A 27,432-nucleotide genomic window follows, 5' to 3' on the forward strand; every position below is an offset into this window, starting at 1 on the left:
AGCTCAGCCACCTCAAAACACATCCCTTGACATGGCCCTGCCCATATCAAGGCCGAGGTCCTGTCCCTGCTAGGGATAAGATGCAGTTCCACCCACCAGAGGGCAGGCACCAGTCCCTTTCACCAGGAAGCCTGCACAATGCCCTGGATCAATCTCACACAATGGGGGCAGACACCAGAAGCAAGAGGAATTATAATCCAGCAGCCTGTGGAAATGAGACTTCAAACACAGAAAGCTGTACAAAATGAGATGACAGAGAAATATGTTACAGATGAAGAAACAAGATAAAAACCCATAAGAAGAACTAAATGAAGGGGAGATAGGCAATCTCCTTGAAAAAGAATTCAGAGTAATGTTAGGAGAGATGATCAAAAATCTCAGAAAAAGAATGGAGGCACAGGTAAAGAAGATACAAGAAATGTTTAACAAGGAGCTAGAAGATTTAAAGAACAGAGATGGATGATACAATAACTGAAATAAAAAATACACTAGAAGAAATCAATAGAATAACTGAGGCAAAAGAACAAATAAGTGAGCTGGAACACAAAGTGGTGGAAATCACTGCCACAGAACAGAATAAAGAAAAAAAAAAAAAGAAAAGAAATGAAGACAGTTTCATAGACATCTGGGACAACATTAAAAGTAACAACATTCACATTATAAGGGTCCCAGAAGGAGAAGAGAAAGAGAAAGGGCCTGAGAAAATATTTGAAGGTATTATAGATGAAAACTTTCCTAACATGAGAAAGGAAACACTCACTTAAGTCAAGGAAGCACAGAGAGTCCCATACAGGATAATTCCATGGAGGAACACACTAAGACACAAATTCGTCAACTGACAAAATTAAAGACAAATAAAAAAATTAAAAGCAATGAGGGAAAAGCAACAAATAACATACAAAGGAATCCCCATGAGGTTATCAGCTGATTTTTCATCAGAAATGTTGCAGGCCAGAAGGGAATGGCAGGACATATTTAAAGTGATGAAAGGGGAAAAACGTAAAACCAAGATTACTGTACCCAGCAAGGCTCTCATTCAGATTTGACAGAGAAATCAAAAGCTTTACAGACAAGTAAAAGCTAAGAAAATTCCTGCATCACCAAAACAGCTTTACAACAAATGCTAAAGGAACTTCTCTAGGCAGGAAAGAAACCAACAAATTAAAACAACCTTGTACATATATGGACTGCTATATCAACCTCATGGGAACAGCAAACACAAAAACTACAACAGATACACACACAATAGAGAAAAAATAACCCAAACACAACACTAAAGATGGTTATCAAACTGCAAGAGAACAAAAGACAAAGGGAAGATAAAAGACCTACTAAACCAAACCCAAAACAATTAAGAAAATGGCAATAGAACATACGTATCAATAATTACCTTAAATGTAAATGGATTAATGCTCCAACCAAAAGACATAAACTGGCTGAATGGATACAAAAACAAGAGCCATATATATGCTGTCTACAAGAGACCCTCTTCAGACCTAGGGACACATACACACTGAAAATGAGGAGATGAAAAAAGATATTTCATGCAAATGGAAATCAAAAGAAAGCTAAAGTAGCAATACTCATATCAGACAAAATACACTTTAAAATACTGTTACAAGGGACAAAGAAGGACACTACATAATGATCAAGGGATCAATCCAAGAAGAAGATATAACAATCTTAAATATATATGCACCGAACATAGGAGCATTTCAATACATAAGGCAAAAGCTAACAGCCATAAAAGTGGAAATCAACTGTAACACAATAATAGTGGTGGATTTTAACACCTGATTCACAGCAATGGACAGATCATGAAGACAGAAATTCAATAAGGAAACATAAGTCTTAAATGACACATTAGACCAGATAGACTTAATTGATATCTATAGGACATTCTATCCTAAAGCAGCAGAATACACTTTATTCTTAAGTGCACATGGAATATTCTCCAGGATACAGCACATCTTTGGCCACAAATCAAGCTTTGAAAAATTTAAGAAAACTTATGTCATATCAAGTATGTTTTCCAACCACAACACTATGAGATTAGAAATCAATTACAGGAAAAACTGTAAAAAACACAAACACATGGAAGCTAAACAATATTTTACTAAATAACCAATGGATCACTGAAGAAATCAAAGAGGAAATCAAAAAATACCTAGAAACATGGGCTTCTCTGGTGTCACAGTGGTTGAAAGTCTGCCTGCCGATACAGGGGACACGGGTTCATGCCTCAGTCCAGGAAGATCCCACATGCTGCGGAGTGGCTGGGCCCGTGACCCATGGTCACTGAGCCTGTGTGCCTGGAGCCTGAGCTCCACAACGGGAGAGGCCACAACAGTGAGAGGCCCATGTACCGCAAAAAAAAAAAAAAAAAAAAAAAACCTAGAAACAAATGCCAATGAAAACACGATGATCCAAAACCTATGGGATGCAGCAAAAGTAGTTCTAAGAGGGAAGTTTATAGCAATACAATCTTACCTCAGGAAACAAGAAAAATCACAAAAAGACAAACTAACCTTACATGTAAAGCAGCTAGAGAAAGAAGAACAAACAAAACTCAAAGTTAGTAGAAGGAAATAAATTATAAAGATCAGAGCAGAAATAAATGAAATAGAAACAAAGAAAACAATAGCAAATATCAATGAAACTAAAAGCTGGTTCTTTGAGAAGATAAACAAAATTGTTAAACCCTTAGCCAGACTCATCAAGAAAAAAGGGAGATTACTCAAATCAATAAAATTAGAAATGAAAAAGAGAAGTTATAATGGACACCACAGAAATACAAAGGATCATAAGACATTACTACAAGTAACTATATAAAAATAAAATGGACAACATTGAAGAACTCAACAAATTCTTAGAAAGGTACATCCTTCCAAGACGTAACCAGGAAAAACAGAAAATATGAACAGACCAATCACAAGTACTGAAATTGAACTGTGGTTGATAAACTTCCAATAACCAAAAGTCCAGAACCAGATGGCTTCACAGGCGAATTCTATCAAACATTTAGAGAAGAGTTAATACCTACGATTCTCAAACTACTCCAACAAATTGCAGAAGATCCAACTCTCCCAAGCTCATTCTATGAGGCCACCACCACCCTGATATCAAAACTAGACAAAGACAGCACACAAAATAGAAAACTATAGGTCAATATCACTGATGAACATAGACCCAAAAATCCTGGACAAAATGCTAGCAAATTGAATCCAACAACACATTTAAAAGATCATACACTATGATCAAGTGGAATTTATCCCAGGAATGCAAGGATTCTTCATCAATTCATCTTCATTCAATCAAAGTGATACACCAAGTTAACAAACTGAAGAATAAGAAGAATATGATCATCTCAGTAGATGCAGACACAGCTTTTGACAAAATTTGACATCCATTTATGATAAAAACTCTCCAAATAATGGACATAGAAGGATCATACCTCAACATAATAAAGACCATATATGACAAACCCACAGCAAACATCATTATCAACAATTAAAAATTGAAAGATTTCCTCTAAGATCAGGAACAAGACCAGGATGTCCACTCTTGCCTCTTTTATTCCACATAAATGTGAAGTCCTAGCCACAGCAATCAGAGAAGAAAAGGAAATAAAAGGAATCCAAATTGGAAAAGAAGAATTAAAGCTGTCACTGTTTGCAGATGACATGATACTCTACATAGAGAATCCTAAAGATGTTACCAGAAAACTACTAGAGCTAATCAATGAATTTGGTAAAGTAGGAGGATACAAAATTAATGCAGAGAAATCTCTTGCATTCCTATGCACTAATGATGAAAATCTGAAATAGATACTAAGGAAACACTCCCATTTACCATTGCAACAAAAAGAACAAAATACCTAGGAATAAACCTACTTAAGGAGGCAAAAGACCTGTATGCAGAAAACTGTAAGATACTGATGAGAGAAATCAAAGATGACACAAACAGATGGAGAGATATACCATGTTCTTCTATTAGAAGAATCAATAATGCAAAAATGACTATACTACCCAAATTAATCTACAAATTCAGCGCAATCCCTATCAAATTACTGGTAAGATTTTTCACAGAATTAGAACAAAAATCTTGCAGTTTGTATTGAAACACAAAAGATCACAAATAGCCCAAGCAATCCTGTGAAATAAAAACAGAGCTGGAGGAATCAGGCTCCCTGACTTCAGACTACACTACAAAGCTACAGTCATGGTACTGGAGAAAAATCACAAATATAGATAAATGTAACAGGATAGAAAGTCCAGAGATAAACCCATGCACCTATGGTCACCTAATCTATGACAAAGAGGCAAGAATTTACAATGGAGAAAAGACAGTCTCTTCAAATAAGTAGTGCTGTGAAAATTAGACAGCTACATGTAAAAGAATGAAACTAGAACATTCTCTAACACCATACACAAAAATAAACTCAAAATGTATTAAAGACCTAAATGTAAGACTGGATACTTTAGAACTCTTAGAGGAAAACATAGGCAGAACACTCTCTGACATAAATCACAGCAAGATCTTTTTTGATCCACCTCCTAGAGTAATGAAAATAAAACAAAAATAAACAAATGGAACCTAATTAAACTTAAAAGTTTTTTCACAGCAAAGGAAACCACAAACTAAACAAAAAGATAACCTATATATAGTAGGAGAAAATATTTGCAAATGTAGCAACTGACCAGGGATTAAGCTCCAAAATATATATATTATTTATCCCTATATATTAAGCTCCAATATATATTTTCTCATCATAAGTCTTATATCTTTTAGGCAATTTAGAAGAAACATTTCATGAAGTGTGTGGAGAAAACAGAATCCTCTACACTGTTGGTGGGAATGTAAATTGGTACAGCCACTATGGAGAAGAGTATGGAGGTTCCTTAGAAAACTAAAAATAGAGCTATCATATGTTCTAGCAATCTCACTCCTGGGCATATATCCAGAGTAAGCTATAATTCAAACAGATACATGCACCCCAATTTTCATTGCAGAACTATTTACAATAGGCAGGGTAGGGAAGCAACCTAAATGCCCATCTATGGATGAATGGATAAAGATGTGGTAGTTATATACAATAGAATATTACTCAACCATAAAAAGAAGAATGAAATAATGTCATTTGCAGAAACATGGATGGACCTAGAGATTACCATAGTAATTGAAGTATGTCAGACAGAGAAACAAATATCATATGATATCACCTATGTGTGGAATCTAAAAAAAAAGAAAAAAAGGTATGAATGAACTCATTTACAAAACAGAAATAGAGTCACAGATGTAGAAAACAAATTTATGGTTTCGGGGGGAAAGTGGTGGGAGGGATAAACTGCGAGATTGGGACTGACTCGTATTCACACTACTGTATACAAAGTAGATAACTAATAAGGGCCTACTGTATAGCACAGGGAACTCTACTTAATACTCTGTAATGACCTATAAGGGAAAATAATCTAAAAAAGAGTGGACATATGTATATGTATAACTGATTTACTTTGCTGTACATCAGACAATAACACAACATTGTAAATCAACTATACTCCAATGAAAATTCATTTTAAAAAAATTAAAAAACACAACAAACAAAAACCTTAATGAATGTTTTCCCTATTAGTGATCAAGTTTCAGAACTCCTCAGTTCCTTATTGTGTTAACATCATACGGAGGAGATAGTGAACTAAACTTGGGAAATCTTGAATCAGTTGTTGCCAGAGCCACTATCCAGCTCTGTGGCCATGAATAATGTATTTCACTTTTCTAAACCTCAGGTCTTACTTTTTAAATTCAAGAGACCACACATACACACAAACACACACACTCACACAGAGACACTCAGCTCTTTAGCAGCTGTAGCAGGTGATGGCAACTTTGCTGCTTAGGATGGAATGATGTTCCGTGACAAATTTATCTCCATCTTTATTATATGGTCCCCAACCTTCTTGATTTCTCAGCAGCATATATCCAAAGACTATCCTTCTATGTTAAACATAATCTACAGGGGCTTCCCTGGTAGTACAGTGGTTAATAATCCACCTGCTAATGCAGGGGACACAGGTTCCTGCCCTGGTCTGGGAAGATCTCATATGCCATGGATCAACAAAGCCTGTGTGCCACAATGACTGAACCTGTGCTCTAGAGCCTGTGAGCCACAACTACTTAAGCCCATGCACGTAGAACCCATGCTCCACAACAAGAGAAGCCACCAGTACGAGAAGCCTACACACCACAATGAAGAGCAGCTCCCACTCTCTGCAACTAAAGAAAGCCCATGCACAGTAATGAGAACCCAATGCAGCAATAAATAAATAAATAAATTTATAAAAAACATTATCTACAGAAATTATACTTGGAGATTTCTTGGCTATGTTGGAAAAACCATGAGTTTTTTTTGTGTGTTTGTTTGTTTAATTGAAGCAGACAGTAGGTAGAGTATGGGTAGTGCTTCAGTAGATGCACATATTTTCTATTTTCACCATTGGAGACGTCCTATGTTTGGGGAAATTGAGACAAATAAATATAAATATATCCTATAAATGTTTAAGTGAAAATATGAGTGCATCATTCTTAAAAGTTTTCTATACAACCTTATAAATATTAGAAGCTATTTTCCTAAAGAATATAAACATAGGGAAAACTAGCAATCTTTAAAGGTCTTGATGAAGAACTAATAAATTTTTTCTCCATGAGTGCCTTGAAAAGATTATTTGGATCACAAAATAGTAAAAGTTTCATCTCCCATTGTCTTACATTAATTCAATGTGAAGATAATTATACAATATTATCTCAAGAAAAACCAGCCAGCTACTTTTATTCATGCATACATTTCTCTAGAAAACTTCAGTCACATTTTTCAATTAATTTTTACTGTATTGGTTGCCTTTGGATCTAAATTTTAAAAAGTTTTAAGAAGGGAGCATTGCTACCTGGGCTCTTTGGTAGGGCCAATGACAGAAACTGGGAGGGCTCACACCAAGGAGCATCCCCAGAACTTCCACCGCCAGTGTCCGCATCCCCACATTGAGCCATAGCCACCCCCTGCCTCTGCAGGTGACCCTCCAACACTAGTAGTGTTTTAGAAAGAATGCATTTATCCTCAAAATAATTTTTAAGAAATTGAAAAGAAAACCCGTATGGATGAAAGGCTCTTGTTGCTGCAGCCAGGAGTCAGTGCTGTGCCTCTGAGGTGGAAGAGCCAACTTCAGGACACTGGTCCACAAGAGACCTCCCATCTCCACAAAATATCAAATGGCAAAAATCTCTCAGAGATCTCCATCTCAACACTAGAACCCAGCTTCAATCAACGACCAGCAAGCTACAGTGCTGGACACCCTATGACAAACAACTAACAAGACAGGAACACAACCCCAACCATTAGCAGAGAGGCTACCTAAAATCATAATAAGGCCACAGACACCCCAAAACACACCACCAGATGTGGACCTGCTCAGCAGAAAGTCAAAATCCAGCCTCATCCACCAGAACGTGGACCTGCTCAGCAGAAAGTCAAAATCCAGCCTCATCCACCAGAACACAGGCACTAGTCCCCTCCACCAGGAAACCTACACAACCCACTGAACCAACTTTAGCCACTAGGGACAGACACCAAAAACAACAGGAACTACGAACCTGCAGCCTGCAAAAAAGAGACCCCAAACACAGTAAGATAAGCAAAATGAGAAGACAGAAAAACACACAGCAGATGAAGGAACAAGATAAAAAACCCACCAGACCTAACAAATGAAGAGGATATAGGCAGTCTACTTGAAAAATAATTCAGAATAATGATAATAAAGATGATCCAAAATCTTGGAAATAGAATAGGGAAAATGCAAGAAACATTGAAAAAGGAATTAGAAGAACTAAAGAGGAAACAAGCAATGATGAACAACACAACAAATGAAATTAAAAAGATTCTAGATGGTATCAATAGCAGAATAACTGAGGCAGAAGAACGGATAAGTGACCTGGAAGATAAAATAGTGGAAATCAATACGGCAGAGCAGAAAAAAGAAAAAAGAATGAAAAGAACTGAGGACAGCCTCAGAGACCTCTGGGACAGCATTAAACGCAACAACATTCAAATTATAGGGGTTCCAGAAGAAGAAGAGGAAAAGGAAGGGACTGAGAAAATATTTGAAGAGATTATAATTGAAAACTTCCCCAATATGGGAAAGGAAAGAGTTAATCAAGTCCAGGAAGCAGAGAGAATCCCATACAGGATAAATACAAGGAAAAACACACCAAGACACATATTAATAAAACTGTCAAAAATTAAATACAAAGAAAACATATTAAAAGCAGCAAGAGAAAAACAACAAATAACACACAAGGGAATCTCCATAAGGTTAAGAGCTGACCTTTCATCAGAAACTCTGCAAGCCAGAAGGGACTGGAAGGACATATTTAAAGTGATGAAGGAGAAAAGTCTACAACCAAGATTACTTGACCCAGCAAGGATCTCATTCAGATTTGATGGAGAAATTAAAACCTTTAAAGACAAGTAAAAGCTGAGAGAGTTCAGCACCACCAAACCAGCTCTACAACAACTGCTAAAGGAACTTCTCTAGGCAAGAAACACAAGAGAAGGAAAAGACCTACAATAACAAACCCAAAACAATTAAGAAAATGGGAATAGGAACATACATATTGATAATTACCTTAAATGTAAATGGATTAAATGCTCCCACCAAAAGACAAAAACTGGCTAAATGGATACAAAAACAAGACCCATATATATGCTGGCTACAAGAGACCCACTTCAGACCTAGGGACATATACAGACTGAAAGTAAGGGGATGGAAAAAGATATTCCATGCAAATGGAAATCAAAAGAAAGCTTGAGTAGCAATTTTCATATATAAAAAATAGACTTTAAAATAAAGACTATTAGAAGAGACAAAGAAGGACACTACATAATGATCAAGTGATCGATCCAAGAAGAAGATATAACAATTGTAAATATTTATGCACCCAACATAGGAGCACTTCAATACATAAGGCAAATACTAACAGCCATAAAAGGGGAAATCGACAGTAACACATTCATAGTAGGGGAATTTAACACCCCACTTTCACCAATGGACAGATCATGCAAAATGAAAATAAATAAGGAAACACAAACTTTAAATGATACATTAAACAAGATGGATTTAATTTATATTTATAGGACATTCCATCCAAAAACAACAGAATACACATTTTTCTCAAGCGCTCATGGAACATTCTCCAAAATAAATCATATCTTGGGTCAAATTCAAACCTTGGTAAATTTAAGAAAATTGAAATTGTATTAAGTATCTTTTCCAACCACAACGCTATGAGACTAGACATCAATTACAGGAAAAGATCTGTAAAAAATACAAACACATGGAAGCTAAACAATACACTATTTAATAACGAAGTGATCACTACAGAAATCAAAGAGGAAATCAAAAAATACCTAGAAACAAATGACAGTGGAGACACGACGACCCAAATCCTATGGGATGCAGCAAAAGCAGTTCTTAGAGGGAAGTTTATAGCAATACAATCCTACCTTAAGAAACAGGAAACATCTTGAATAAACAACCTAACCTTGCACCTAAAGCAATTAGAGAAAGAACAAAAAACCCCCAAAGTTAGCAGAAGGAAAGAAATCATAAAGATCAGAAATAAATGAAAAATAAATGAAGGAAACGATAGCAATGATCAATAAAAGTAAAAGCTGCTTCCTTGAGAAATGAAAATAATAATGATAAACCATTAGCTAGACTCATCAGGAAAAAAGGGAGAAGACTCAAATCAACAGAATTAGAAATGAATGAGAAGTAACAACTGACACAGCAGAAATACAAAGGATCATGAGAGATTACTACAAACAACTATATGCCAAAACATGGGCAACCTGGAAGAAATGGACAAATTCTTAGAAAAGTACAACCTTCCAAGACTGAACCAGGAAGGAAAAAAAACAGACCAATCACAAGCACTGAAATTGAAAGTGTGATTTAACATCTTCCAACAAACAAAAGCCCAGGACCAGATGGCTTCACAGGCAAATCCTATCAAACATTTAGAGAAGAGGTAACAACCATCCTTCTCAACCTCTTCCAAAATATAGCAGAGGGAGGAACACTCCCAAAGTCATTCTAAGAGGCCACCATCACCCTGATACCAAAACCAAACAAGGATGTCACAAAGAAAGAAAACTACAGGCCAATATCACTGATGAACATAGATGAAAAAACCCTCAAAAAAATACTAGCAAAAAGTGGGCTTCCCTGGTGCCGCAGTGGTTGAGAGACTGCCTGACAATGCAGGTGATGTGGGTTCGTGCCCCGGCCTGGGAGGATACCACATGCCACAGAGCAGCTGGGCCCGTAAGCCATGGCCGCTGAGCCTGCACGTCTGGAGCCTGAGCTCTGCAACGGGAGTGGCCACAAAAGTGAGAGGCCCATGTACTGCAAAAAAAAACCGAACAAACAAAAAAACAAAAAACTAGGAAAAAGAAATGAACAGCACATTAAAAGGATCATACACCATGATCAAGTGGGATTTATTCCAGGAATGCAAGGATTCTTCAATATACGCAAATCAATCAGTGTGATACACCATATTAAAAACTGAAGGATAGAAACCATATGATCATCTCAGTAGATGCAGGAAAATCTTTTGACAAAATTCAACACCCAATTATGATAAAAACCCTGCAGGAAGTAGGCATAGGGGGAACTTTCCTCAACATAATAAAGGCCATATATGACAAACCCACAGCCAACATCGTCCTCAATGGTGAAAAACTGAAACCTTTTCCACTAAGATCAGAAACAAGACAAAATTGCCCACTCTCACCACTATTATTCAACATTGTTTTGGAAGTTTTAGCCACAGCAATCAGATAAGAAAAAGAAATAAAAGGAATCCAAATTGGAAAAGAAGTAAAGCTGTCACTGTTTGCAGATAACATGATACTATACATACAGTATCCTAAATATGCTACCAGAAAACTACTAGAGCTAATCAATGAATTTGGTAAAGTAGCAGGATACAAAATTAATGCACAGAAATCTCTTGCATTCCTATTCACTCATGATGAAAACTCTGAAAGAGAAATTAAGGAAACATTCCCATTTACCACTGCAATAAAAATAATAAAATACCTAGGAATAATCCTACTTAAGGAAATAAAAGACCTGTATGCAAAACACTATAAGACACTGATGAAAGAAATTAAAGATGAAACAAACAGATGGAGAGATATACCATGTTCTTAGACTGGAAGAATCAATGTTGTGAAAATGACTATACCACCCAAAGCAACCTACATGTTCAATGGAATCCGTGTCAAACTACCAATTACATTTTTCACAGAACTAGAACAAAAAATTCCGCAATTTCTATGGAAACACAAAAGACCCTGAATAGCCAAAGCAATCTTGAGAACGAAACACGGAGCTGGAGGAATCAGTCTCCCACACTTCTGACTATACTACAAAGCTTCAGTAATCAAGACAGTATGGTACTGACACAAAAAGAGAAATATAGATCAATGGAACAGGATAGAAAGCCCAGAGATAAAGCCACACTCATATGGTCACATTATCTTTGATAAAGGAATCAAGAATATACAATGGAGAAATGACTGCCACTTCAATAAGTGGTGCTGAGAAAACTAGAGAGCTTCATTTAAAAGAATGAAATTAGAACACTGTTTAACACCATTCACAAAAATAAACTCAGTATGGGTTAAAAACCTAAATGTAATGGCAGACACTATAAAACTCTTAGAGGAAAACATGGGCCGAACATTCTATGATATAAATCACAGCAAGATCCTTTTTGACCCACCTCCTAGAGAAATGGAATTAAAAATAAACAAATGGGACCTAATGAAACTTAAAAGCTTTTGTACAACAAACGAAACCATAAATAAGACTAAAAGACAACCCTCAGAATGGGAGAAAATATTTGCAAATGAAGCAACTGACAAAGGATTAATCTCCAAAAGTTGCAAGCAGCTCATTCAGCTCAATATCAAAAAAACACGCCACCCAATCCCAAAATGGGCAGAAGACATAAACAAACATTTCTCCAAAGACGATATACAGATTGCCTACAAACACATGGAAGGATGCTCAACATTACTAATCATTAGGGAAATGCAAATCAAAACTACAATGCTGTATCTCCTCACACCAGTCAGAATGGCCATCATCAAAACATCTACAAACAATAAATGTTGGAAAGGGTGTGGAGAAAAGGGAACTCTCTTGAACTGTTAGTGGGAATGTAAATTGATACAGCCACTTTGGAGAACAATATGGAGGTTCATTAAAAACCTAAAAGTAGAACTACCATATGACCCAGCAATCCCACTACTGGGCGTATACCCTGAGAAAACCATAGTTCAGAAAGAGTCATGTATCACAATGTTCATTGCACGCACTACTTACAATATCCAGGACATGGAAGTAACCTAAGTGTCCCTCAACAGATAAATGGATAAAGAAGATGTGGCACATATATATAATGGAATATTACTCAGCCATAAAAAGAAACAAAACTGAGGTATTTTTAGTGAGGTGGATGGACCTAGAGTCTGTCATACAGAGTGAAGTAAGTCAGAAAGAGAAAAACAAATACCATCTGCTAATGCATATATATGGAATCTACAAAAAAAAAAAAAAGGTTTTGACAAACCTAGCTGCAGGACACGAATAAAGATGCAGATGTAGAGAATGGACTTCAGGACACAGGGAGGGGGAATGGTAAGCTTGGAGGAAGTGAGAGAGTGGCATTGACATATGTTCACTACCAAATGTAAAATAGATAGCTAGTGGGAAGCAGCCGCATAGCACAGGGAGATCAGCTCCTTGCTTTGTGATACCTAGAGCGGTGGGATAGGGACAGTGGAAGGGAGACACAAGAGGGAGGTGATATGGGGATATATGTATGCATATAGCTGATTCACTTTGTTGTACAACAGAAACTAACACATTTTAAAGCAATTATACTACAATAAAGATTTTAAGAAAAAAAAAGATAACGAGTGACTATATCTTAGACCCTGTGCTTAATATGCCACATACATTAAAGCATTTCAAATTAGAACAATCCTATAGGGATATATGTTATCCCAAATTTGCCAGTGGTTATATGTCTGGGATAGTGGCATTGGGTAGGTAGGATTAGGGATGAAGAGATTTTTTTTAAATGCTTCAGGTTAAAACTGAAAGAAAAATTTAGTAGATGAGTTTTGTCTGACAACTGGCTAATGTCCAAGAGCAATCAGCAAATTAGTAAATCTTTCCCATGTCAACCAACTTAATGTGTGTTCACAGGGGAATGATTTACACATTTCGTTGAGGATGTCTTTATCAGAGCCAACTGCTACACTGTAACACTCTTCACTATACCTTAATATTGAGGAACCACTGCCAAGTCTGCACAATGGTGACTCCTGGAGGACAGTGACTATGAATTGCTTACATTTACGTATCTCTTGGTGCTTTAAGTCAAGGCTAATTCAGGGCAACTTCAGTTAGATTTTTGGAACATCCTGTCTCGGGGTTTAACACATGCCATAAAAGACCCTGAACTATCCATTAGCATCAAGGCTGATAAAATCAGGACGGCTCAAGTCCCAAATTTGAAAAGTTGGGGTATCTGTGACTAAGACTTAATGAAATTACAAATTTATGATTCAGTTAACTCAATTTATTTTCACAGTATGGAGAGCTGACTTTCTGCCAAGAAAGATATATTTTGTAGATGTGTTATAATAGAAAGTCAAATATGAGTTTTTATGAAGGTGAATATTTACTGGAAATTACTAGAGATTATCTTTCACATCACCAGAATTACTGTGACTTCTGGCTTCTGGTTGAAGAAGGTCTATGAAAAGCACCATTAGGAGAACAGTGGTGGAAGAAGAGTGAGGGTTGGTATTTGTTCATTTGCCTCTCTCCCTGAAAGGCTGGCTTGGGCCAACCTATGTCCTGTGACTGAAGGTCTCTGTCCTTCCAGGTTCAGGCTACTGACTCCTCTCCTTCATTTCTTCAGGCCTAGTAATGATAATAGTCATCTCCAAGCTACTCTACGTTCATACCCTTTTAAACAACCCATTATAAAGAAACCCAAACTGAATTATCTGTTTTGAATGCATTATCCGTTTTCTGTTGGACAGAAACATCAACCCCTCAGGCATAAAACAGCCCTAGATTTATCATGTATGCCTTCTCCATCATCCGTTTTTAGAGTTTTTTTTTTTAATCCCCATGTTAAACCTCCTGATCTTTACCTTTCTGCCTTCAACTTTCTCTCACCTTTCAAAAGGCTGTGATCCCCTCCCTTGTTATCCATTTGTTAGCTTTTTTTTTTTTTAGCTTTGAACCACATTATTCCTGTTCTGGCCATAATCATAATTTAGTTTTCTGAAGGTAAAAATCTACTGCAGCCAAATGGATTACAAAGACTCAAAATTCCCTGTGAATATAAACTAAAATGACATAAATGACTTTTGCTATTTGAAAGTGGCTTGATAACACATGTAGTGCTATATGCAAATGAGTGCTGATGTGAAAGTGGCTTTGTAACTTGAGACTAATGTGTGTTTTTTTTTACACCTTTATTAGAGTATAATTGCTTTACAATGGTGTGTTAGTTTCTGCTTTATAACAAAGTGAATCAGTTATACATATACTATGTTCCCATATCTCTTCCCTCTTGCATCTTCCTCCCTCCCACCCTCCCTATCCCACCCCTCCAGGCAGTCACAAAGCACCGAGCTGATCTCCCTGTACCATGCGGCTGCTTCCCACTAGCTATCTACCTTACATTTGGTAGTGTATATATGTCCATGACTCTCTCTCGCTTTGTCACAGCTTACCCTTCCCCCTCCCCATATCCTCAAATCCATTCTCTAGTAGGTCTGTGTCTTTATTCCTGTCTTACCCCTAGGTTCTTCATGACTAATGTGTTTTAGGTGAAAAAAGTTTCATGGTACAGAGATTTCTTTTTTTTTTTAAACATCTTTATTGGAGTATAATTGTTTTACAATGTTGTGTTAGTTTCTGCTACATAACAATGTGAATCAGCTATATGTATACATATATCCCTACTGATAATTCTTACCTATGTCAGTTGCTTTGAATCTCTTAACTGACCCTGGAATACTTATGGCAATAGCTTTTGCATCTATAGAATATAAAAACAACTCTTCAAAGTTAAACAAAATCATTTTTCTATTGATTCACTTGTCAAACATGTAATCACTGTCTACTGTATGTCAGGCAGTATGTTTGGTTTACAGATTTCAAAAATGAGTAGGATACAATCTCTGCCTTCAAGAAACTCACAGCCAGTGGTGGAGGCAGAAACATAAGCAGAAAGAAGAATACAATGTATAAGAGAAATAGAGAAACAAATAAAATATTTTCGGAGCATAAAGGAGTAACCAAATTACACTGGGTAATTATAGAATATTTTCCAGAGGAGACAATTCCTGAACTAAATCAACAGGAGTGGACATGTACAACTGCCTGTAAACATATCCTACTGAATGTCCTATAGAAACTTCAAACTCAACAAGGGCCAAAGTAACATGTCATCACTTACCTTAAATATTCTTCTTCTGTATTCTCTCTATTCTTAGGTTTCATTCAGTCACCTACATTACAAACCAGGGCAGCAACCATATCCAATCAATTATTTATAAAGTCCTGTCCATTTAACTCCTTCAAAGGAATGGAAAGAGAGAGCTGACCAAGCATGAGTCAGAACTGATAAAAACACTGAGAGCTCAATTGTGGTTGGAAATTATGAGGGGCTAATCTTTGTGTTTACAGGTATTTCTCAAAAAATACCCAAACATTTACTTACAAATGAAAAGCAAATCTAATCATTGAATGATTTAACTCTTCAGAGACAATTTAAGAGATTTTCGTATCAGACTCTCTGGGATTTCATTTTCATACCAGTGCCCTTGGAAATTTAGACATACCCCCTTGAGGTGAAAGTGGGGAAAGTAATTATTTCAGACACATCAGATAATTACTGCTTTTCCTGAATAATGTTACTTATGGAGTATGTTTTACATAAGAATATTTTTGAAATCACACAAAAAAATGTCGAGACAGCGAGACTGAGAATAAGAGGAAAGAGAACGTCTCTGGACACCTATCACAGGTCATGATACTAATCTGCCTCTCAAGAGAGAGAGATTATTTCTTTTTAATTTCTAGTTTTATGATAAAGTCCTTCTTAAGATTTGAGTAAACATAGGACATAATATAATTTCATTTAAAGTAAGTTGTTATCAAGACCAAGGATTCATTGAAATGCCTACAAAACATTAAGGGAGCCTATTTGGAAGTACTAGCTATTTTTTTTTTAAAAATCAATCCATCAAGAGTATGTTATCGGTAATAGGAAGATAATACAATTTGAAAACTGCATTGGGGTAAAATAAATGAAATTCACAAATTCCTTAGACTACAGCACAGAATTTTGATGTTTAAAGCAAACTGAATAGTATTGTAGCTCTTCATTTTTTGGTTCATTTTACAAAGTAACCTTAAATGTGAATATTCTAAAATTGCTTGTGCTAAATAAAATGGATTCTGTATTCCTTTCACATCCGCAAGTGCTTACTAATTATTGCTGTCTCTGGGATGTTATACTGCATTGATCCAGGCATTGAACTCTGATGATTTTGATTTGTACCTAAAGCTCGAATGGGGTTTAGTGAACAGTATAATTTTCCCAAGAGTAAATTCTCCTTGCTGTGTATGTTTCCTTCATCCCCTCAAAATGCCACACAACTTGGAAACTCTGAGTAGATCGTGACCTATATTTTTTAGTTCAGTATATAATAATGTCTTCTATTTACAACAGCTTTTCCTTAGGACCATTACAGAACTCACTAAAATGTATTATCTTAAACATGCCTATGTCCTAGTACAAAAGGAAGATATGCCTAATATTAACTTTTCCGCTGAAAAACTTTGAAGAATAAAAATAATTGTCCTCTCCACTTTCTCTCCCCCCCCTCTCTCTCACACACACAGTAGAACATCTACAATTTTTTTTTTTTTTACTTTAGGCTCAAATTAACACATTGATTTCCTGTCCTTTTCTTATATCTCAAAAAATATCCATTATATCTCATTTTTGGCTGTTTACTTTTATATATACTTATAAAACTTTTTCTTTAAAGTTTAGTAACATAAGGCCAATTTTTTTTAGGTAAGAACACTACACACCACTAAAAAATAGCTTCTCCCCAGTAGATACACCACTAGAACATCATAAAAAATTATAGAAAACTATAAATTATTCTCCAAGGAAATGTGAAAGTACAAATGCCATTCCATTTGGTTATACCTATGTCCAACCTTACTGAAAATAGTAAGTTTTTCTCTAAGATGGAAGACAAAAGTGATCTTCACTTTTGAATCATAAGATATAAGCTCAGCACATGTAAATCCATCCATGGAGTCCATCAATAAGTCATTACTAAAGTTTCATGAAAAAGAAACTTCATAGAGATTTTAAATTCTAATGGATGAGACACTTAGATAAAACATATTTTTCCTCTGTTCTTACTGGGATGAAAAATATGTAATGTTTTATATTATCCAAGTTAATCAGAAAACATTTACTCATGATGCTTTTGAGGATTCCAAAATTATCATTAATTTACTGAATTTTGGAACCTAAGTCCCAATTTCCAATGTTCCTTGAAACTTCTACTGCTTTATTAGATACAGATTTCAAGGATTCTAGGGGTGTTCTGTGTTGAAGCTCTTCTCATAATGATATCAGAAAATAAAATGACAGACACATACAAAAATTTTACAACATTTTGCTATATCAATTCCAATAAGCTAAAATAAATGAGAAGTTGTAATTTCCTATTCTGTTCCATGGTTACCACATCAATTATTCTTGATAAGCTCTTCAACTATAATAAGATTGGTACACCCTCAGATTTACCTAAATGGGAAACAAAGCAAACCTTCTTGGGGAAACTTAAATTCTATCAGGTTTTTCTCCCAGTAAAGAACACCAGCATTGAGTTATTTCATCACCTACTAGAAAAAAAGATGGCATTCCACGTTACTCCTCTCAAGCCCAAAATGAGGAACCCAGTTATTCTTCTCAGTCCTCAATTCAAATAGCCTTATTTCATATTTCTACACCTGACTTATCATAGAATAATTTCTGAAATGGCCTGCATTTAGTGGTTTAAAAGTCATATATGTTGTTTACAAAGAAGAAAAATTTTTTTCACTGGAGAAATCTGGTAGACACCAGGATAAAGTGTCATCATGGGCTTCCTGGTATGAGACTCTGAGAAGACACTCATAACTTACATGGAATTCTTGCCTCAAATGTATATCCTGAATCCCCTCATGGGGAAACTTCTACAAAATAAATGGCATACATTTTTAAATGTCATGAAAGACAAAGAAACAAAAATTAAGTGTAATAAATGCCCCAGAATTGGACCCTGAGCCAAGAAAACCAAACCAATACAAGCAAAGAACACTATAAAGGACATATATCAACTGAAAATATTTTAATAAGATCTTTAGATAATTGTACTAACATTGTTTCCTGTTTTTGATCAATGTATTGTGGTTATGTACATGAATATCCTTACCTTAGGAAACATACCCCAAAATATTTAACAGTAACGGGGCATGATACCTGTAACTTATTCTCAAATGGCTCTGAAGAGAAACACACACACACACACATATGAGAGGGAGGGGGCCAGAGATGGAGATATTACAGCAAATGTGCCAAAATTTTAACAATTGGTGAATCTGAGAAGAGTATATAGGAGCTCTTTGTACTATTATTCTGACTTTTCTGTAAGTTTCAAATTATTTCAAAATAAAAAGTTTTTTAAAAAATTATATAAGTTGTTTTCCAGGTTAAAGATAGAGCAGAAGTAGGAGAACATGGAGTTCATATCTCTCCACAGATACATCAGGAATACAACTATAGATGCAACAATTCTCACAGAACACCAGCTAAACACTAGCAGAAGACCTTGAACACCAGAAAGGACTATAAAGATCCCTGCATAACTGGCTAGGATGAAAAAAACAAGAGAGAAGGAGGAGGAGAGGAAGCAGGATGGGACCTGCACCCTGCGGTGGGGGAGCTGAAACAGAGGAAAGATTCCTGAATTCAGGGAAACCCTCTCGCTGATGGGGAAATTGACTGGGACAGGAGGGAAGGACTTGAGGCTGTCAGAAGAGGGTGAAGAGGTTGATCTGTAGCAGACCTGACAGAGTGAGAAATACACAGACGGTCCGTACCATGGCACTATGTGCCCCAGACTGGAATGTATGTTCATAGGTGTGCAAGGGGCTGGGAGCTGGAGAGTGGGGATTGGAGAACAGGCTCAGAGCAAGAACAGCTGTTGGCTGTGGGGAGATGGACTGAGGGGAATGGAGGGAGGAAACCCACAGCAAGGAATGCCTAAGGAGGAAGACCAGACTGCCATGGAAGCAGCAGTAGCAGTGCTGAGTCCCACACAAGGGGAGGAGCCACTATTGTAGCCTCTCTCTCCCCACACGCCAGCACCTGCAGGTGGACAATAAAAGAAACCCTCTCAGGGCTGGCTCTCATGCTCCAGGTGCCAAGCAATAGAAAAAGCCCCCTCAAGGCTGGGCCTCATGAGCCTGCTGCTGGGTGCCAGAAAATGCCCGCCTAGGGCTGCCCCTCACACACCTATGCTGGGTGCCAGAAAAGGCCCTCACTAGGGTCATATCTCTTGTGACAGTGGCCACCAGCTTCCCTGCACATTTGGTGCCACTGAGGCTCCTGAGATCCAAGAAGTCATATGACCTCTGTGCCTTGTCCTCACTAGGGCAGGTCCAAGAGCTCCAAGACAGCCTCAAGGCAAGACTCCTGTGGGTGAATCACACACTGAGGTGGGGATAAAACCAAAGCTGAACCCCAGGGATGGGGCAACTAAGGAAGAAGATCAAAAATCTTCCCAACAGCTGTACAAGCTTCAGATTAAATCCCCAAGATCAGCTAGGTAGACCCTGTGTCTATGGAATATCTGAGTAGACAACGAGTGTTCCCACAAATGAAAATGGTCTAGCTCTGGCAGCTGTGGACTTCGGGGGCAAGCACACACAAGAATTGGGCCAGATCAGAGTCGGAGTGGTCCACACATGGCCCACAGAAGGTTCAGAGATCAGCCCAGAGGCAGAGGAGAGTTTCTTGGAGAGGTGGAGGTGGGCTGTGTCTCACAGCATGTGCAAGGACACTTACAGTTGAGACCCCATGGAAACCTAATTATTACTATTAATTGTATTATGTTTTGAATCACCCTGTTGTTGGTTCTGGCTTTTTCTTTGTTGTTTTAGTTTAGTTTTTTGTTTTTTTGTTGGTGTTTTTTTGTCTTTTGGGTCTTCATTTTTATAACTTTTTTTTAATGTATTTCTATTTGTACTTTGCTTTTCTGTTGCTTTGTGTTCTTTTCCCTATTTTTTTCTTCTTCTTGTTCTTTAGTATATATTTTTTTTAATATTTACATTTCTACTTTGCTTTTCTGTTGTTCTGTGTTTTTTCCCATTTTATTTTATTATTATTTAATGATTTTTATCAGTTTGTTCTGTTTCCTTGCTTTATTCTTCAGTTGGCACACTGCTTTGCTTTTGTTTTCAGGTTTTGTGTTTTGGTTATTTTTGATCCTAACTGTTTGATTTTGTTTTTGAGTTCTTCTATCTGTCTAGTTATTCTCTTCTTTTTGTTTTATCTGGTTCTGTTTTTGTTTCTTGTGCATGTGTTTCCTTCTTTCTGTTTTTTTTTTTTTTAATTTGGTTTTTACCATTTCTCTCGGTTTTTGTTTGTCTGTTTTTCCTTAATATATTTTCTAGTTTTTTTATATTTCTATTTCTATGTTGCTTCTCTGTTGTTCTGTGTTTTTTTCCCTTCTCTTTTTCTTTCTTTTTTTATCATTTTCATCAGTTTGTTTTCTTTTTTTACATAATTATTCAGTGAGCACTCTGGTTTTGCTTTTGGTTTTGTGTTTATGTCAGTTTTCTTTTTCATTGTTTGATTCCATTCTTGGGTTTGTCTGGTTATTCTCCTGTTTTTTGATTTATTCGGTTCTATATTTGTTTCTTTTGTGTGTGTGCATGCTTCCTTGTTTCTGTTTTTGTTTCTTTGATTTTACTTTTTACCATTTTTCTGGGGTTTTGTTAGTTTTTTTTTTTAATCCCCTTTATTTCCAGGAGGAGAAATTTGTGGGGTCTTAGTTCCTTGACCAGAAGTTGGACCCAAGGCTCTGGTTGAGAATAATGAGTTCAGAACACTGGAAAACTAGAGAATTGCTGGCCCCAGGGAAGATTAATCACCAAGAGCTTGAACAGAGGTTTCTATCTGAATCCAAGACCTGGCTCCACCCAATGGTCAGCAGCTACCAGCACTGGACGTCTAACAACAAACAACAAACAGGACAGGAACACAAATCCACTCATCACACACACTACCTAAAATCATATTAAGTTCAAAAACACCCCAAAATACAGCACCTAACATGGCCCTCCTGATCAGAGGGAAAAGACTTGGCTCCACCTGCAAGAACACAGGCACATGTCCCTCCCATTAGGAAGCCTATGCAAGCCACTGGACCAACCTATCCAGCAGGGGCAGAGAACAGAAGAAAGAGGAACTATGACCCTGCAGCCTAGGGAGAGGAGACCTCAAATACTGTAAATTAGACAAAATGAGAAGAAATAGAAATATCTTACAGGCAAAGGATAAGTAAAAACCCCACAAGAGCAAAAAAAATGATGAGGAAATAGGTAAACTACCTGAAAAAGAATTCAGAATAATGATAGTAAACATGATGCAAAATCTTGGAAATAGAAGAGAGGAAATACAAGCAATGTTTAACAAGGACCTAGAAGAACTAAAGAAAAAACAAACAGTGATAAACAACACAATAAATGAAATTAAAAGTACTCTAGAAGGAAACAATAGCAGAATAATGGATGCAGAAGAATGAATAAGTGAGCTGGAGATACAATTGTGGAAATAACTGCTATGGAGCAGAATAAAGAAAGAAGAATGAAAAGAATTGAGGACAATCTCATAGACATCTGGGACAATATTAAATTCACCAACATTCAAATTATAGGGGTCCCAGAAGAAGAAAGGAAAAAGAAAGGGTATGAGAAAATATTTGAAGAAATTATACTTGAAAACTTCCATAACATGTGAAAGGAAATAGACAATCAAGTCCAAGAAAGGCAGAGTCCCATACAGACAGACCTAAGGAGAAACATGCCAAGACACATATTAAACAAATTATCAAAAACACAATTCAAAGAAAAATATTAAAAGCAGCAAAAGAAAAGCAACAAATAACATAAAAGGGAATCACCATAATGTTATCAGCTGGTTTTTCAGCAGAAACTCTGCTGGCCAGAAGGGTGGGACAGGATATATTTAAAGTGATGAAAGAGAAAAAACTAAAACAAAGCTTACTCTACCCAGTGAGGATCTCATTCAAATGCAATGAAGAAATCAAAAGCTTTACAGAGAAGCAAACATTAAGAGAATTCAGCATCAGCAAACAAGTTCTACAACAAATGCTAAAGGAACTTCTTTAAGTGGGAAACACAAGAGAAGAAAAGGACCTACAAAAACAAACCCAAAACAATTAAGAAAATGGTAATAGGAACATACATATCAATAATTACATTAAATGTGAATGGATTAAATGCTCCACAGACTGGCTAACTGGCTACAAAAACAAGATCTGTATGTATGCTGTCTACAAGAGACCCACTTCAGACTTAGGGACACATACACACTGAAGTGAGGGGATGGAAAAATATATTCAATGCAAATGGAAATCAAAAGAAAGCTGGAGTAGCAATTCTAATAACAGAAAAACAGAATTTAAAATAAAGATTATTACAAGAGAAAAAGAAGAACAAGACATAATGATCAAGGGATCAAATCAAGAAGAAGATATAACAATTGTAAATATATATGCACCCAACATAGGAGCACCACAATACATAAGGCAAATGCTGACAGCCATAAAAGGGGAAATTGACAGTAACACAATAATGGAAGGGGACTTTAACACCCCACATACACCAATGGACAAATCATCCAAAAAGAAAAAAATAAGGAAACACAAGTTTTAAATGACACATTAGAGCAGATATATGTAATTGATATTTACAGGACATTCCATCCAAAAAGAACAGATTACATTTTCTTCTCAAGTGCACATGGAACATTCTCCAGGATAGATCACATCTGGGGTCACAAATTAACCTAGGTAAATTTAAGAAAATTGAAGTCATATAAAGCATCTTTTCTCACAAGTCTATGAAACTAAATATCAATTATTGGAAAAAAATATATTAAAAAATACAAATACATGGAGGCTAAACAACACACTACTAAAAAACCAAGAGACCACTGAAGAAATAAAAATGGAAATTAAAAAAATACCTACAGACAAATGACAAGAACAACACGATCCAAAACCTATGAGATGCAGCAAAAGCAATTCTAAGAGGGAAGTTCATAGCAATACAACCCTACCTCAAGAAACAAAAAAACCCCTCAAATACACAACCTAATATTATACCTAAAACAATTAGAGCAAGAAGAAAAACAAACAAACAAAAAAACATACAATAATATGTATAAAATAGATAACTAATAACAACCTGCTGTAAAAAATAAATACATAAAAATAAGAACAATGGGAAAAAACTCAAAAATAGCAGGAAAATAGAAGGAAAGATATCATAAAGATCAGATCAGAAATATATGAAAAAGAAATGAAGTAAACAATAGCAAAGATCAATAAAACTAAAAGTGGGTTCTATGAGAGGATAACAAAATTGATAAACCGTTAGCCAGGCTCATCAGGAAAAAAAAAGAAAAACACTCAAATCAATAGCATTAGAAACGGAAAAGAAGTAACAACTGACACTGCAGAACTACAAAAAGATCATGAGAGACTACTACAAGCAACTATATGCCAATAAAATGGACAATATGGAAGAAATGGAAAAATGCTTAGAAAGTACAACCTTCCAAGACTGAACCAGGAAGAAATAGACAATATAAACAGACCAATCACAAGCACTGAAATTGAAACTCTGATTAAAAACCTGCCAACAAACAAAACCAAAAGGTCAGATGGCTTCACAGACAAATTTGATCAAAGATTTAAGAAGAGCAAACACCTACCCTCTTAAACTCTCCCAAAATATAGCAAAGGGAGGAAAACTGCCAAACTCATTCAACAAGGCCACCATCACCTTGATAACAAAACCAGACAAAGGTGCCACATAAAAAGAAAATGACAGACCCATATCACTGATGAACAGAGATGCAAAAATCCTTAACAAAATACTGGCAAACAGAATACAACAATACATTAAAAGGATCATACACCATGATCAAGTGGACTTTCTCCCAGGAATGCAAGCACACTTCAATATATGCAAATCAATCAATTTGATATGCCATATTAACAAATTGAAGGATAAAAACCATATGACAATCTCAATAGATGCAGAAAAACTTTTCAAAAAATTTCTTTTTTTTTTTTAACATCTTTATTGGAGTATAATTGCTCTACAATGGTGTGTTAGTTTCTGCTTTATAACAAAGTGAATCAGCCATACATATACATATATACACATATCTCCTCCATCTTGCCTCTCCCTCCCATCCTCCCTACCCCACCATTCCAGGTGGTCACAGAGAACAGAGCTGATCTCCCTATGCTATGTGGCTGCTTCCCACTAGTTATCTATTTTATATTTGGTAATATATATAAGTCCAGGCCAATCTCTCACTTCATCCCAGCCTACCCTTCCCTTCCCCATGTCCTAAAGTCCATTCTCTATATCTGAGTCATTATACCTGTTCTGCCTCTAGGTTCTTCAGAACCTTTTTTTTTTTTCAGATTCCATATATATGTGTTAGCATATGGTATTTATCTTTCTATTTCTGACATGCTTCACTCTGTATGACAGTCTCTAGGTCCATCTACCTCACTACAAATAACTCAATCTCATTTCTTTTTATGGCTGAGTAATATTCCATTTGTATATATGTCACATCTTCTTTATCCATTCATCTCTCAATGGACACTTAGATTTTTCCATATGCTGGCTATTGTAAAAAGAGGTGCAATGAACATTGTGGTACACAATGCTTTTTGAATTATGGTTTTCTCAGGGTATATGCCCAGTAGTGAGATTGCTAGGCCATATGGTAGTTCTATTTTTAGTTTTTTAAGGAACATCCATACTGTTCATCATAGTAGCTCTATCAATTTACATTCCCACCAACAGTGGAAGAGGGTTCCCTTTTCTCCACACCCTCTCCAGCATTTATTGTTTGTAGATATTCTGATGATGGCCATTCTTCCTGGGGTGAGGTGATACCTCATTGTAGTTTTGATTTGCATTTCTCAAGTGATTAGTGACGTTCAACATCCTTTCATGGGTTTTTTGGCAATTAGTGTATCTTCTTTGGAGAAATGTCTATTTAGGTGGTCAGCTCATTTTTGGATTGGGTTGTTTGTTTTTTTGTTAATGAGCTGCATGAGCTGCTTGTAAATTTTGGAGATTAATCCTTTGTCAGTTGCTTCATGTGCAAATATTTTCTCCCATTCTGAGGGTTGTCTTTTCGCCTTGTTTATGGTTTCCTTTGCAATGGAAAAGCTTTTAAGTTCCATTAGGTCCCATTTGTTTATTTTTGTTTTAATTTCCATTCCTCTAGGAGGTGGGTCAAAAAGGGTCTTGCTGTGATTTGTGTCATAGAGTGTTCTGCCTATGTTTTCCTCTAAGAGGTTTATAAGTGTCTGGCCTTACATTTAGGTTTTTAATTTAGTTTGAGTTTGTTTTTTGAATGGTGTTAAGAAGTGCTCTAAATTTATTCTTTTACATGTAGTTGTCCAGTTTTTCCACCACTTATTGAAGAGTCTGTCTTTTCTGCATTGTATATTATTGCCTCTTTTATCAAAAATAAGGTGACCATATGTGCATGGGTTTATCTCTGGGCTTCATATCATATTCCATTGATCTATGTTTCTGTTTGTGTTCCCGTACCATACTGTCTTGATTACTGTAGCTTTGTAGTATAGACTGAAGTGTGGGAGCCTAATTCCTCCAGCTCCATTTTTCTTTCTCAAGATTGCTTTGGCTATTTGGGGTCTTTTATGCTTCCATACAAACTGAAATTTTTTCTTCTAATTCTGTGAAAAATGCCATTGGTAATTTGCTAGGGATTGCATTGAATCTGTAGATTGCTTTGGGTAGTATAGTCATTTTCACAATGTTGAAGCTTCCAATCCAAGAACATGGTATATCTCTCCATCTGTTTGTATCATCTTTAATTTCTTTCATCAGTGTCTTATACTTTTCTGCACATAGGTCTTTTGTCTCCTTAGGTAGGTTTATTCTTAGGTATTTTATCGTTTTCGTTGCAATGGTAAATGGGGGTATTTCCTTAATTTCTCTTTCAGATTTTTCCTCATTAGTGTATAGGAATGCAAGAGAATTCTGTGCATTAATTTTGTACTTGCTACTTTACCAAATTCATTGATTGGCTCTAGTAGTGTTCTGGTAGCATCTTTAGGATTCTCTATGTATAGTAACATGTCATCTGCAAACAGTGACAGCTTTACTTCTTCTTTTCCAATTTGGATTCCTTTTATTTCTTTTTCTTCTCTGATCACTATGACTAAAACTTCCAAAACTATGTGGAATAATAGTGGTGAGAGTGGACAAGCTTGTTTTGGTCCTGATCTTAGAGGAAATCATTGCAGTTTTTCACCACTGAGAACAATGTTGTCTGTGGGATTTTCATATATGGACTTTATTATGTGGTGGTAAGTTCCCTCTATGCCTACTTTCTGGAGGATTTTTATTATAAATGGGTTTTGAATTTTGTTGAGAGTTTTTCTGCATCTATTGAGATAATCATATAGTTTTTCTCCCCCAATTTCTTAACATGGTGTATCACATTGATTGATTTGCGTATATTGAAGAACCTTGCATTCCTGGAATAATACCCACTTGATCATGCTGTATGATTCTTTTAATATGCTTTTGGATTCTGTTTACTAGTATTTTGTTGAGGATATTTGCATCTATGTTTATCAGTGATATTAGCCTACAGTTTTCTTTCTTTGTGACATGTTTGCCTGGTTTTGGTGTCACGGTGATGGTGACCTAACAGTTTCAGTTTGGGAGTGTTCCTCTCTCTGCTGTATTTTGGAAGAGTTTGAGAAGGATAGGTGTTAGCTCTTCTGAAAATGTTTGATAGAGTTCGCCTGTGAAGCCCTCTGGTGCTGGGGGTTTTTTTGTTGGAAGATTTTTAATCACAGTCTCAATTTCAGTGCTTGTGATTGGT

This window comes from Aethalodelphis obliquidens, unplaced genomic scaffold, assembly GCF_003676395.1.
Source record: "Aethalodelphis obliquidens isolate GAN/ISIS:26980383/991018 unplaced genomic scaffold, ASM367639v1 scaffold39, whole genome shotgun sequence".
NCBI lineage: Eukaryota > Metazoa > Chordata > Mammalia > Artiodactyla > Delphinidae > Aethalodelphis > Aethalodelphis obliquidens.